This window comes from Ornithorhynchus anatinus, chromosome 15 (assembly GCF_004115215.2).
Source record: "Ornithorhynchus anatinus isolate Pmale09 chromosome 15, mOrnAna1.pri.v4, whole genome shotgun sequence".
NCBI classification, from domain to species: Eukaryota; Metazoa; Chordata; class Mammalia; order Monotremata; family Ornithorhynchidae; genus Ornithorhynchus; species Ornithorhynchus anatinus.
Window position 1 is genome coordinate 21,181,710 of NC_041742.1, and position 12,662 is coordinate 21,194,371.

Here is a 12,662-nt window from a genome sequence, read left to right on the forward strand (position 1 = left end):
GTACATCTGGTTTTCTATCCTCAAATGCTGAGCTGTTTTGATCCCCTGTTCAACAGGGCAGTGGATTTCTAGGCCCGCTGGGCCTCGCCCGCAGGAACCTTGGGCCTCTGTGCCCTTTGGACTCAAACCCACAGCCCGGTGGCAATAGATGGAAAGGAGCCCCAGGGGTGGAGAGTTGGCAAGCGAGGCTGTCACCCGGACTTCAATAACTTCTTTGTTCTTCTCCCGGAAAGTTGGGCAGGTTTTCTCTAGAAACCCTCTGGGGACACGAAGCTTTCCCACTCACTTTGTCTCCCCACCGCTGGCGAGCCGGCCACAAGGCCACCTGTGCCCTTTGACAGTCTGGGGCCTCCAAAGTCTCACCTCTCTAAGGCAGCTTCAGGGGGCCAGGGACTACGTCCAACCCAATCGGCCTGTTACCTACCTCAGTGCTCAATACAGTGCCTGGCGCACAGTAAGTGCTTAACAAAACCACATTTATTCTCCCACTGCGGATTGTGAGCTCATTGTGGGCAGGGACTGTGTCTCCTTATTGTTGTACAGCACTCTCCCTTATGCGCTTAGTGCAGTGGTCCGCACACTGTAAGCACTCACTAAATATGACTGAATGAACGAATGACCACCAAGGGAGAATTGTTATCTAGCCCAGCGCTCATAACAGTGCTTGGCACACAGTAAGCGGTTAGCAAATACCGCAATTATTATCCAGATCCTGTTTCCAAGATCACCATCCCCTTCCCGCCCCACGACTCCCCAGCAAAAACTCCCTCATCACTTACAATGCGCATGGCTTCGGAAGTTTCCCACCAAGTTAAATACAGAAAGGTTTGGAGGCCCGTTCTGTTTCCAAGGGCAGGTGTAAACCTTTCCCTGGCCACAGCTGCACTATGCCTGGCGCTGTCCCGGGGGGGGGAACCTTCTATCGCCCTCTTTCCTTAAACTAGGACTGCACGCTTACCATCACCCTTTCTGCCACCTGTCTGCTGTGTGACCTTGGGCATTTCACTTAACTTCTCTGTGCCTCACTACTTCTCTGTAAAACAGGGATGAAGACTCTGAGCCCTACGTGGAACAGGGACTGTGTCCAACCCAATCTTCTTCTACCTACTCCAGCGCTTAGGACAGTGCCTGGTACATAGTAAGCACCGTAACAAACACCATAATTATTAAGTCCATTCTTGAAGCTCCTCTCTCCTCTGAACAGAGAACTGACCGAAGATCTGAATTTCGCCTTGCAAGGCTCTTTCCCAAATCTGACTGAAGTTTAAATGGCCAACGCTTGGGGGCTTCCTACTTCACCGCCTGCTTTGAAACTGCAAAGCTGTAAACCAGGAGGCTGATAAGAGTATTTGGTCCTAAGGCTTTTTAGCTCCGAGAAAAAGCTGCTTTCTGGAGCCTGGGAATGGCCTTCCAAGTCGCCAGTTATCGTTTCCTTCCCAAATCATCTTTAAAGCCGAATGACTTTTGCGGCTTTTTTTTAAAGTTTAATGAAGGCAATATACTTTAAAACTTGCTCAACGCGAGAGCGCAGCTGCGTTTTCAAAGTAGCGCCGAATCCTATCTTGACCCCGTATCTCCAACTAAAGCACTGTAAATGCTCTCATATTAAATGCAAGAATTCGCTCTGCTGCCCCGTGTAATTCTTTTTCAGCATATGCCGTTTTCTCGGCTTGAAATCTAAAACATCAAACGCAGCCAAGACGCTGAGAGGGACCCGACACAATACATTTAGAGCCACTGCAAACTGAAATCGATTTACATTTTCGCCAAACAGCTTCTCTGCCCATTACGAGAAAGTGCATCCGACAACGAGTCGCTTGACATGCAAAGCAACACTTCAGAATGAGATGGGGGAGAAAAAAAGAAAAACCCGCAAAAGAGAGTCCTCTTGATTATTCATCCCATTGATCTGCAAACTGAAAATCAACCAGATGACGTGCTAATTTTCTAATCCCCTCTCTCTCCCCACCAAGGATAGTCTCTTAGACATCCCCAAACGGTTTAGCTTTCCTAACCGCCCCCACTCCGTTTCAGGAAGCTAGACATTTTCGGACATGTGCCTTACCTGCCTCATGTTTAGAATTCCATTATCCATCCGGCGCGGTAACAATCTGTACTCAAACTAACACTGTAGTTTCGGAGTGAGGAGCAAGAAAACAAAAATCCATGAACAGTTCCGGATCTGAACGAATCAGGAAGTTTTCCCTCTCTTTCTTTTATCTTCTGCTGCGTGGGATCTTCCTAAAAGTAATGTCAAGTTTCTCAATCTCTTCTCCTATTAAATCTCTCCTCCTAACCTATTAAAACTCAGGCGTGAGGAAGCAACCGTCTGCCTCGCTCTTATTTCAAATCATGGCTCAGATAGGTAGTAGTTGGCTGAATTAGGCCATGCAATAGCTTCACCAATCAGGAGAAAGGGGAGGGAGATAGAACACATAAAGGCTGCCTACATGTGGATTAGGAAAGCTTTTAAGGATTTAAAAGACTGAAAGCAGCTGGAAACAGTGTCGAAGGCTACAAAGAGGGAAGTCAATTTGTGGTATAAGAGACGATTTTCATTGTTATCTAACTGCTCTAGGTCCGCTCGGAGCTTAACTGGCTGCAGAAACTTAAATCCTTGAATTTTAAGTCAGTAAAATCAAGCAAATACTTCAAGGTGTAAAGTTTTCTTTTTTTCTTTTCTGGAAACCCTTCACATCTAAGAAACATATTTTTAAGGAGAACTTTCACCAGGCTAACAACTGTTCTGAAAGCACCAGAGAGGAAATCAGATTGTTATGAATGAGAATTTAAACAAAATGGGCAGAAGAGAGACGAAAAAAATCAACTCCTGCATTTCCATATAGATTACTACACAACTCGCCTTAGGGGGGAATTCAAGAAAATATTCAAACAAATCCACTGAAATGCAGTAACTAAGGGTGAGGAAACCCCATCACACTCTATCATCACATCTTCAGCGCATGTTTCAAACTAGGGTGGTAAACTGAGAGGTGTGAACAGTATAGTGCTATGGAGCAAAGAGCATTCGGGAAATGGATGAAAAAAACCTCCAGTGGTTGCCCATCCACATCAAACAAAAACTCCTCACCACTGGCTTTAAGGCCCTCCATCCCCTTGCCCCCTCGTACCTCACCTTGCTATCCTCCTAATAAAACCCAGCCCGCATACTTCGTTTCTCTAATGACGGCCTTCTCACTGTCCTTCCATCTTGTCTTTCTCAACACTTGCGTCCTGCCACTTGCCTTGAGTGCCCTCCCTCCTCATATCCGACTCTTCCCGGCTTCAAAGCCTTATTGAAGGACATCTCCTCCAGGAGGCCTTCCCTGACTAAACTCCCCACCCCCTTACCCTCTTCTCTCACTGCCTTCTACTTCGCCCTGATCAGCTTCCTTGGTTCTTCCCCCATCCCGGGCCCCACAGCACTTATTTATATATCTGTAATTTATTTATTTATATTAATGTCTGTCTCCAACCCCCAGAGGCCCTAGACTGTAAGCCCATTGTGGGCAGGGAATGTGTCCGTTTATTGTTGTAATGTACTCACCCAAGTGTTTAGTACAGTGCTCTACACAGATTAAGACTGTGAGCCCCACGTGGGGCAACCGGATAACCTTGTATCTACCCCAATGCTTAGAATAGTGCTTGGCACATGTAATCGCTTAAATACCATCATCATTATTATTATGCTCTAAGTCCTGGGGAAGATGAATCCAAGATAATTGAGTTGGACACTGTCCCCGTCCCACATAGTCCAGCATCTGGTGTCTGCTTTGGACTGCTTCTCCAGCCCCCTAAGTGCAGACACTGTCCCTGTCCACAGGCATTCGCAAGGGCCAGCCTTTTTTTTGGCAGGGAAGGGTGCTTTTGAGGTTATTTCTCCATTGCTTCCCTGACTTGTAATTTTCTTTCATGTCTGTCTCCTCTGTTAGACTGTAGGCTCCTTGAGAGTAGAGATCGTGTCTACCAACTGTACTGTCTTGCAACAATAATAATAATCATAATAATTATGGTACTTGTTGAGAAGCAGCGTGGCTCAGTGGAAAGAGCATGGGCTTGGGAGTCAGAGAATGTGCGTTCTCATCCCGGCTCGGGCCACTTGTCTGCTGTGTGACCTTGGGCAAGCCACTTCTCTGTGCCTCAGTTACCTCATCCGTAAAATGGGGATTAAGACTATGAGCCCCAATTGGGACGAGCTGATTATCTTGTATCTACCCCAGCGCTTAGAACAGTGTTCGGCACATAGTAAGAACTTAACAGATATGATAATAATTATTACTCTAAGGGCTTGTTATATGCCAAGCACTGTTCTAAGCGCTGGGGTAGTACAAGTTAATCAGGTTGGACACAGTCCCTGTCCCACATGGGGCTCACACTCTTAATCCCCATTTGACAGATGAAGTAATTGAGGCCCAGGAAAGCTTAGAGACTTGCCCAAGGACACACAGCAGACAGGTGGCACAACGCTGCTCTATCCACTAAGCCACACCGCTTCTCTTGTACCCTCTCAAGCGCTTAGTCCAGCGCTCTGTGTAAAATTCCTTCTCAATAAGTACCACTGATTGATTGTGTTGATGACTACACCAATCCAAATGTGGAATTCTCCAAACATCAAAAGGTCCTAAGTGTTCTTTCTGAAGGAAGCAAGGTGAGAAATTGACCCAGGCTGGCAGTACCTAGTCCCTGAGGGTGGTCTCTCTCAGAGGCCCAACAAATTGTCCAGAGAAAACCTTCACTTCAGTCATTCATTCAATCACATTTTCTGAGCACTTACTGTGGACACAGCACTATCCTAAGAGTTTGGGAGAGTACATTCCAACAATAAATGTACACATTCCCTGCCTGCAATGAACAGTTTTGTCTTTACCATTAAGAGCCTATAAGATAGAGCACCATTAGCAGCATAGCAAAGATTTTTCCTAAGGCAGGGCTGGCAGAGATTCCAATCTAGCATCTCCATCAGCTGCTGAATCCACAAGCCTCAGGGCCAGGCTGTAGATGTCCTCTACCTACGCCACTCTTCAAGTTCTCAGGGAAAGAACATCGGAGAAATCTCTTGGTTCCAGGCCCTACTAACTTTTCCTCTCCAGAGGCCCTTCCTTAGATCTAACTTGCGCCCTTTCTGAACCAAATTCAGCCCATCCAGTCTCCCTAGAGAAAAACAGCTAGCCACTTCCTCTCTATTATAAGCTTTCTGAGTTTGCAGAGTGGATTTTTAGTCACCCCTCAGTTCTTCCCCAGGCAAAACCATCTCAGTTTCTTTAACATTTCCCCTTGGGCCTACTTCTTAAGCCCTTAATCACTGCCATAGCACATTCTGTGCTTTCTTTAACTTTCCCCAAATAAGGGAAAAAAACAACTCACCTCCAAAAGACCAGGAATAGCTTTTACATTTCTTATACTTCCCAACCCAACATTGCCTTTTTGAAAAACCCACAAATATTCTGAATAAGCTCCCTTTTTTCTGCAAGGGGCGAAAAAAAAGAAAAACAGGTTGGACGGGTTAGTTGATAATCCCGTGGATGGAGTAAGGTAAAGAGAAAGTTTAATCAAAAGGAGCTTTGATGGGATTTAAGCTCATTGCTTTCCCAGGAAAAGGCAAATGTTTTATTCTTAGATTGGAGCATCACAATTATTCTCACAGAAGGTCAGGAAAATGATTCTTTTCCCACTTACAATGTCTCCTCCCCAGCCCATGATATCTGCACTCCAGCCGAGGACAGAAAATCAAGTTTAAAAGAATTTCAGTTTGATGCTACCAATCTTTTGCACTAGCCACGTCTCACCTCTTTTCCTGAATATCATCAAAGGAAGATTTAGTGAACCTTCCCTCCACCCACCTGCATCATTTCTCTAACAATTTACAAAAAAAATGTACAGTTATCATTGAATTAGCTCTAGAAGGCTTTTCCCTAGGACTCCCCACATGCAAAAGAAATGCGTGGGATTGTTATGAGGGAAAATTTAATTACAAAAGGTGAATATCAGTGCTTCAGGGTTCAAAGAAATTCTCTTCCTTAGTTACTCCACAAATCTCAGTGTCTGAGAAACTGCATATAAATGAGGCTTCATTTAATTCTTCCTTTGATTCCTTAATTAAAAAAGCAGGGTTTTGCTGTATTCTGACTACATTCATTCACAGATCAGTCAACTATTTAAAATGAATTTTACTGTGTGATTCCAAGGGTGAACTCTCTACAGCAAGACTCAGTTTAATCAAACCTAACATAGAGGCAGTGGAACCTGGTAGCTACAGCGCACACGGAAAACTGGATTCTAGTTGAATTGCTCACTGACTTGGTGGGGGCAAATTCTCACACTTGCTCCAGATTCTCCGCTTGAAGATAGGAGATTAGGCTGCTATCTTCTCAGAGCATCGGCTACTTTGAACCTTCAGTAAGGGAGGAGGTGGAGGTGGGACTGGGAGGGAAGGAACAACACAAACTCTTAAAGTAGTCCTACTTGTCCCCGTGCAAAATAAGTTGCAATAAAAGCCATCTACAAATATTTTAGATCACAAATGCCTCGAGGTCCATGTACAATGTTATCATGAAGCATTGGGCTATAAAACCCTTCACAAGCAGGCTAATGTTTGTTTCTTGCTGTCATTAATGCCATTTAATACTTTAAAACATTTTTGTATGTTCCAGTGAGGGAACCAGGAAAGCATTAAATTACACATGAAAGTAAGTCCAGTGTGTAAAAAGCCGTCGGATATTCCAGTTGGGCTAGTGGCCCTGGGCCTTCCTTCCATCCGAACCACGGAGGGAGGTCTCTTTCTTTTTCTTTCTCTCTCTCTCTCTAACTTTTAAAGTGCTTTCAGATGGCACTTTTATGAGCCACTGTACCTTATTTCTCCCAATTACACATGCATTGTCTAGGCTTACAAGTTTCCAAAACAACTTTTTATTTTATTTAGGTCACATTTCCAGATGTGTTTCCTGCATGGGCCTCTCTTTCTATTAAATGGTGCTTAGTCATAAAAGATAGCACACTCCCAAGGGCTTCTGGCAGATTGGCCTCAGAATCCGATGGACTCTATTTTTTTTATTTTAATTTCAAGTTTAATACTCATTAAAAAGTGTAGACTGCTGGGTTGTCAAATGCCGGTCACCCTCCCCACCTGCCCGCCAGCCCCCTTCTCAGGAGGTGGGAACAAAATTTACATGAATCTCATAAATCACCTGCCACTAGTGCAGTGGGGGACAAGATGGAAACGGACTATTTGTGTTTGCGTTTCAGCTCCGTTTCCCCCCCCGGTTTAATTGACCCGCTGCTAGACTGGGACAGCCTATTCCCGGGCCTCGAGTAAGTCTGGGCACTTAGCCTGCCACCCTTATTTCTTCTCTCTGGAGCAGGGTGGGGAGTTGAGATTTGAAGGCGCAGCAGTCAAGAGCGTGGCAACTCAACCCGTTCCCATCTGCTGCCTCAACAGGATCCCACACCCCTTGGGGATCCACACGCAAAGAGACCCCAACCAAATAAGTCCCTATACTCTGCCACACTGTCCACTCTACCGGGCCAAAGGATATCATCTCCATACTTTCATTCCATCATATTTATTGACCACTTACTCTTGGGAGAGGCCTTAGATAGGATGCCTGCAGCTTCTATTGATACATGACTGAACACAGTCATCTGGTTGCCCTCACGATGGGAGGAATGTAGAGCTGGCTGTGATCCCATAATCCTTTGGAAGGCAAATACTCTCATGAAATGACAACAAAAGGCAAATCAACTTTCCCGGGCATTCTGCCCGCAGAAAAGCTACAGAGGCCCATCCTCGGCAAATGCTAAATAATGAGCTGAGGCCTGGTGTAGGTATGGAGGGCAAGGTGCTGATGTGGGAGCCCATTTGTACATTGTGAGCCACCCCCCGGCCACACCGAGTGATGGGGACCGTGTCTGATTCCCACCCGTGTAGTCTTCTATCCCAGTGCTCAAACAGTGCTCTACAAACTAAGTGCTGAACACTACTACTGTTGCTAACACCACCACCACTATGCCTCGTGGTTAGAGTATGGGCCCAGGAGTCAGAAGGACCTGAGTTTTAATCCTGCCTCTGCCACTTACCTGCTGTGTGACCTTATGTACTTCACTTCTCTGGGCCTCAGTTACCTCATCTGGAAAATGGGGATTAAGATTGTAAAACCCATGTGGTACAAGGACTGTGTCCAAGCTGATATGCCTGTATCTACCTCAGTGCTTGGAACAGTGCCTAGCACATAAGTGTGTAATAATAGTACAATTATTATTTATTATCATTATTACTACTGCTACCACCACTAACTGTTAGTCCAAGTAATAATAATGATGACATTTAAGCGCTTACTATGTGCCAAGCACTGTTCTAAGCACTGGGGGGATACAAGGCGATCAGGTTGTCCCACATGAGGCTCACAGTCTCAATCCCCATTTTACAGATGAGGGAACTGAGGCCCAGAGAAGTGAAGTGACTTGCCCAAAGTCCCACAGCTGGGATTAGAACCCATGACCTCTGACTCCCAAGCCCAGGCTTTTTCCACTGAGCCATGCTGCTTCTCAATATCTCTTTCAAGTGAATAAGGCCCATTGCTACTGATGATACAAGGAAGGCACAGCTACATACATTCGATCTGAAGGGCACATAAAAGTCAGAAGTTTTGAAAATTACCATTTTCCCTTTGAAAAGATGGGTGAGGTCAAGGTCATTATTGTTGCTTAAACAGTTTAATCATTACTTGTTTCTTTAAGAAGATGTGCTTCCTCTCATGTACTTACATGTACTTCTCATACTAAAGAGGTTGCTATGGATACATTGTTATTGTTTTTAATTGAATGGGAGTATTTTAAAGCCTGTGTGACTTGAGAGAAGTATGCATGCCCTGGGGGTTGGAGTGACTGAAGCACCTATTTTCCATTTTGTATCAATTTTTATCTAAATAAAAATGCTTTGTGGGGTTCGTGGGCTGATTCCCTTTCAAAAAACTTTGGTAATCTTGTAGGAGAAGAGAAAGCAGGCAGGGTTAACCCCCTCCCCCCCACACCCCCAGCCCCCCAATCCATCCTGACTTGAGTTGAGTTAGAGAATGCCTGGCTCCGCTGCATTGGAATTTTGTTTCCCTCTCAGTATGTTAATAATGAGGCTTGGCAATACCTGCACAAGGAAACATGTATATTCCAGAGAAGGAATTCAACGGGAGGATGGCAATAGACCAAACCGTTTTTATTGGATAAGGCCTTTGTCCTTATTCAGGCAAGCCGCTGACGGCACCCCAAATTGCCGACCTGACATTTGTTGCTGTTGGTCTGGTTTTTTTTGCCTATGGCCCTGATAGTGAGATTTGGGAAGTGTACTGTCAGGCTTGCAAATTGGAAGGGAGGGGAAAACATACTTTATATCATGACAGTTTCATAAGCGATTACTCATGGTTAAATGCTTGCGTGAACTCTTCTCGGTAAAGGCAAGTTTAAAGGCATTATCCCACAAACAACTGATTTAGAAATTGAACCTGTATTTTAAGCTTGTTAGTCTTCTTAATACTTTCAGGGAAATGACAATTTAGAAATATTAAGTTCATATTCTATGAATTATTTTAAAGTATCTATGTATTCCTTAGAGCTTATTCTCCCTCAAGTATAATGACATCGTGTTGGGTCCATAAGAGATTCTTCGGCCATTAATTCTCTAGCCACAAAAACCTGCCAATCAGTCAACAACTATTAACATTGGGGAAGAAGAGGAAAATGCTCAACCTTACATAGCTGTAACCTAAAGCCATAAAGGCAATCGTGAAGGAATCATGATCACAAGCATCTATTATTACCCTGACAATTAGATTTCAAATAAAAAAGAAATACCAAAGGGGAAACTTGGATTTTCTTACATTTTCTCTTATTCAATTTGTGTAAACTAAACTACAAAAATGTATGGGTTACCTTTTCTGATGGGTTAGTGCACTGATAAGTTTAGCAGGCAACTGTTCTAGCAATTTAAAGCACTAAGCAAATACCATTACTTTATCATAAATATGTGCCAGATGTTTTCTAGGCTCACGTTAATGAGAACTGTCACTAAAAAAAGCGTCTCGTTACTCAACTACAACTCTATTACATGCCATATTAGTACATGAAACAGGGTTTCTCTTCTAATCCTCAAAATCAACCAATGGGTTTCTTGTTATGAATGCAGTTTGTTTAGAGGTGCAGCGGTTCCCTTTAGATCACCATTTATCCTTGTGAATGTGGAGGTCCTTAGTATTTACTCTGATAATCAGTGGTATTTAACTGAGCACTTTAACAGACCATTAAAGAAACGTTAACAGTAGAAATCAAGTCCTTGTGGTGGGAGAAGAATCACCTCAAAAACAGGAAAAAGATTGCAAGAAATAATGATAATAATAATTAAGGTATTTGTTAAGAACTTACTATGTGCCAGGCACTGTGCTAAGCGCTGGAGTGGATACAAGTCAATCGGGTTGGACACAGTCCCTGTCCCACGTGGGGCTCAATGTTTCAATCCCCATTTTACAGATGAGGTAACTGAGGCCCAGAGAAGTTAAGTGACTTGCCCAAGGTAACACAGCAGACGGGTGGCGGAGCTGGGATTAGAACCCATGACCTTCTGACTCCCAGGCCCGTACTCTATCCACTACACTACGCTGCTTCTCACATAAAAGGGGAAGAAAGGAGCAAAAAATCATAAAAAACTCCCATCCAATAGGAAGAATGAAAAAGCAAATTAATGAATCACACACTCCCTTTTCCACCCCCATCCCTTGAAAGAATATAAAGGGAATGCGGAGTTTGAAAATGAAGAGGGCAAACAGTTCTCTGGCTTATTTTCTTCTTCCAGCGGTTCCTTCTTACATATAATTAATCATCTATTTCAAACAGCAGACCACCAGGGAACTGCACTGGCAAATAAAAATTCAAAGCAATAGGAAGGGGACCGTCTTTCCTCTTTTCAACCCAGGGAATTTGTCCTATGTGAGATGAGTTCGGTGGTCTCAGAGCAGCCTCTGGTGGCTAAGTGTCAAATTCTCAAGAACTCAAGAGGCTTTCTTCTCTTGCTTTCCCCTGACCTCCCACTCGCCTTAAATCCTATTTAACTCAACACTACCATCTAGAAAACTTTGGGGACGAGGGTCAGAGTACAAAATGCCTCAAGATCAATATTTGGACAGCTCAGAGAATGAACTGAAATTGTGGGATGGGTTCACAGAATGAACTGCCTTTAGTTTCTCTTGCACAAAGAAGGCACTTGAGTTTTGCTCAAGGTCACAGAACTTTCACTTTTAAATTGATTTCACAAATTTTTAAGTAACCTATGATGCATGTGCATGACAAAAATTGGAAATGCCCGATGGTCTTCCCTCTTTACAATCTCTAAAGTACCTTGATTCTATTTCCCTCACCTGGAGTCTCAGTCGCCCTCTTCCATGCCCCTAACTTGTCCCCCATCAGCATGGGGGTAGACTTTTTTTTATAGTATTTGTTAAGCATTTACTATGTGCCAGGCACTGTACTAAGCAAAGGGGTAGATTCGATGTTGTCAGGTTGGAGACAGACCCTGTCCTGCATGGGGCTCGCAGTCTTAACCCCCATTTTACAGATGAGGTAACTGAGGCCCAGAGAAGTGAAGTGACTTGCCCAAGATGATGCAGCAGACTTCAGGAGGATGCTCTTACTGGAAGGAACTGGACGCTAAGCTTTTTGGGAAATGTTCAAGTCCTCTCTCCCAGAGTTGCAGCCCTGGGTGGGAGAAATCCCTCCTACTCCACTTTCCAGTCCCACCTGCCACAAGAGCTAAGAACAGAGTAATCAGCTCAAGCAGAAGCAGTGTGGGCTAAAGGGTAAAGCTCGGGTCTGGGAGACAGGAGAACCTGAGTTCTAATCCCAGCTCTGTCATGCATCTGCTGTGTGACCCTGGGCAAGTCACTTCACCTCTCTGGGCCTCAGTTACCTCATCTGTAAAATGGGAATTAAGATGGTGAGCCCCAGGTGGGACATGGACTGTGTTCAACCCGAATACCTTACATGTACCCCAGTGCTTAGTAGGGTGCTAAGACATAGTAAGTGCTGAAGAAATAAGATTCAAAAGGGCAGGAATGAGCAGGGATCCTGGCCTGCACAGACAAATGTCCATCAGGGGACGCACACAGCAGACCCCTGGACAAATAATCATTGAAACGTTCCTTTGGCGTATCAGTTCTTAAATGTATGGATTTTTTCCTCCAGGTTTCAGTCTTCTCACCACTTCAGTTTTATGTCAAGAACCAGACTGATCATGGCAGAAGCTTGCTCACAGTAACATCTAAAATCATTTTCTGAAAAGAGGGCTGGTTCTTCCTCTCTGTGGCAATTTCCCAAATTGAACCTTCCACTGAGTTTAGTCTAAATTTGGCTTGTCAGAACATTTCTCAGCAAGGCGACCTACTGGAAGACTCCCGGTGGGTATGTGAATACCACTCATGGCCAAGTTGTGTTGTCTGAATTCGTGCTGCATGGGTTTGATTTTAAGTACCCTCTCGTCGGCGTCCCCAGCCAGAGAGTAGTCATGAGGGCTTCTCTGTAGCTTGATTCAAGGGGAAGTCAATGTATCCAAACAATATTGTTTCTCAACAGTGACCCTTTATGGATGGTTTACCTAAGTCTAGACACCCAGCACTACCCCTTCTCTT

At 44.4% G+C, this 12,662-nt stretch overlaps 1 protein-coding gene across 10 annotated transcripts in view; it reads right to left on the minus strand.

Annotated features, from left to right (window-relative positions):
- The window catches only part of MID1 (midline 1), a 353,265-nt gene that overhangs the window by 125,374 nt on the left and 215,229 nt on the right, over positions 1 to 12,662 (minus strand). The window contains exon 1 of one of the 10 annotated variants that reach the window (XM_007670379.3): positions 2,066 to 2,359. The exons of the other annotated variants lie outside the window; for them this stretch is intronic. The gene's annotated coding sequence lies outside the window, so the exon portion shown is untranslated. Of the gene's footprint in view, positions 1 to 2,065; positions 2,360 to 12,662 lie in introns of those variants that run through there. 10 annotated transcript variants of the gene reach the window in all.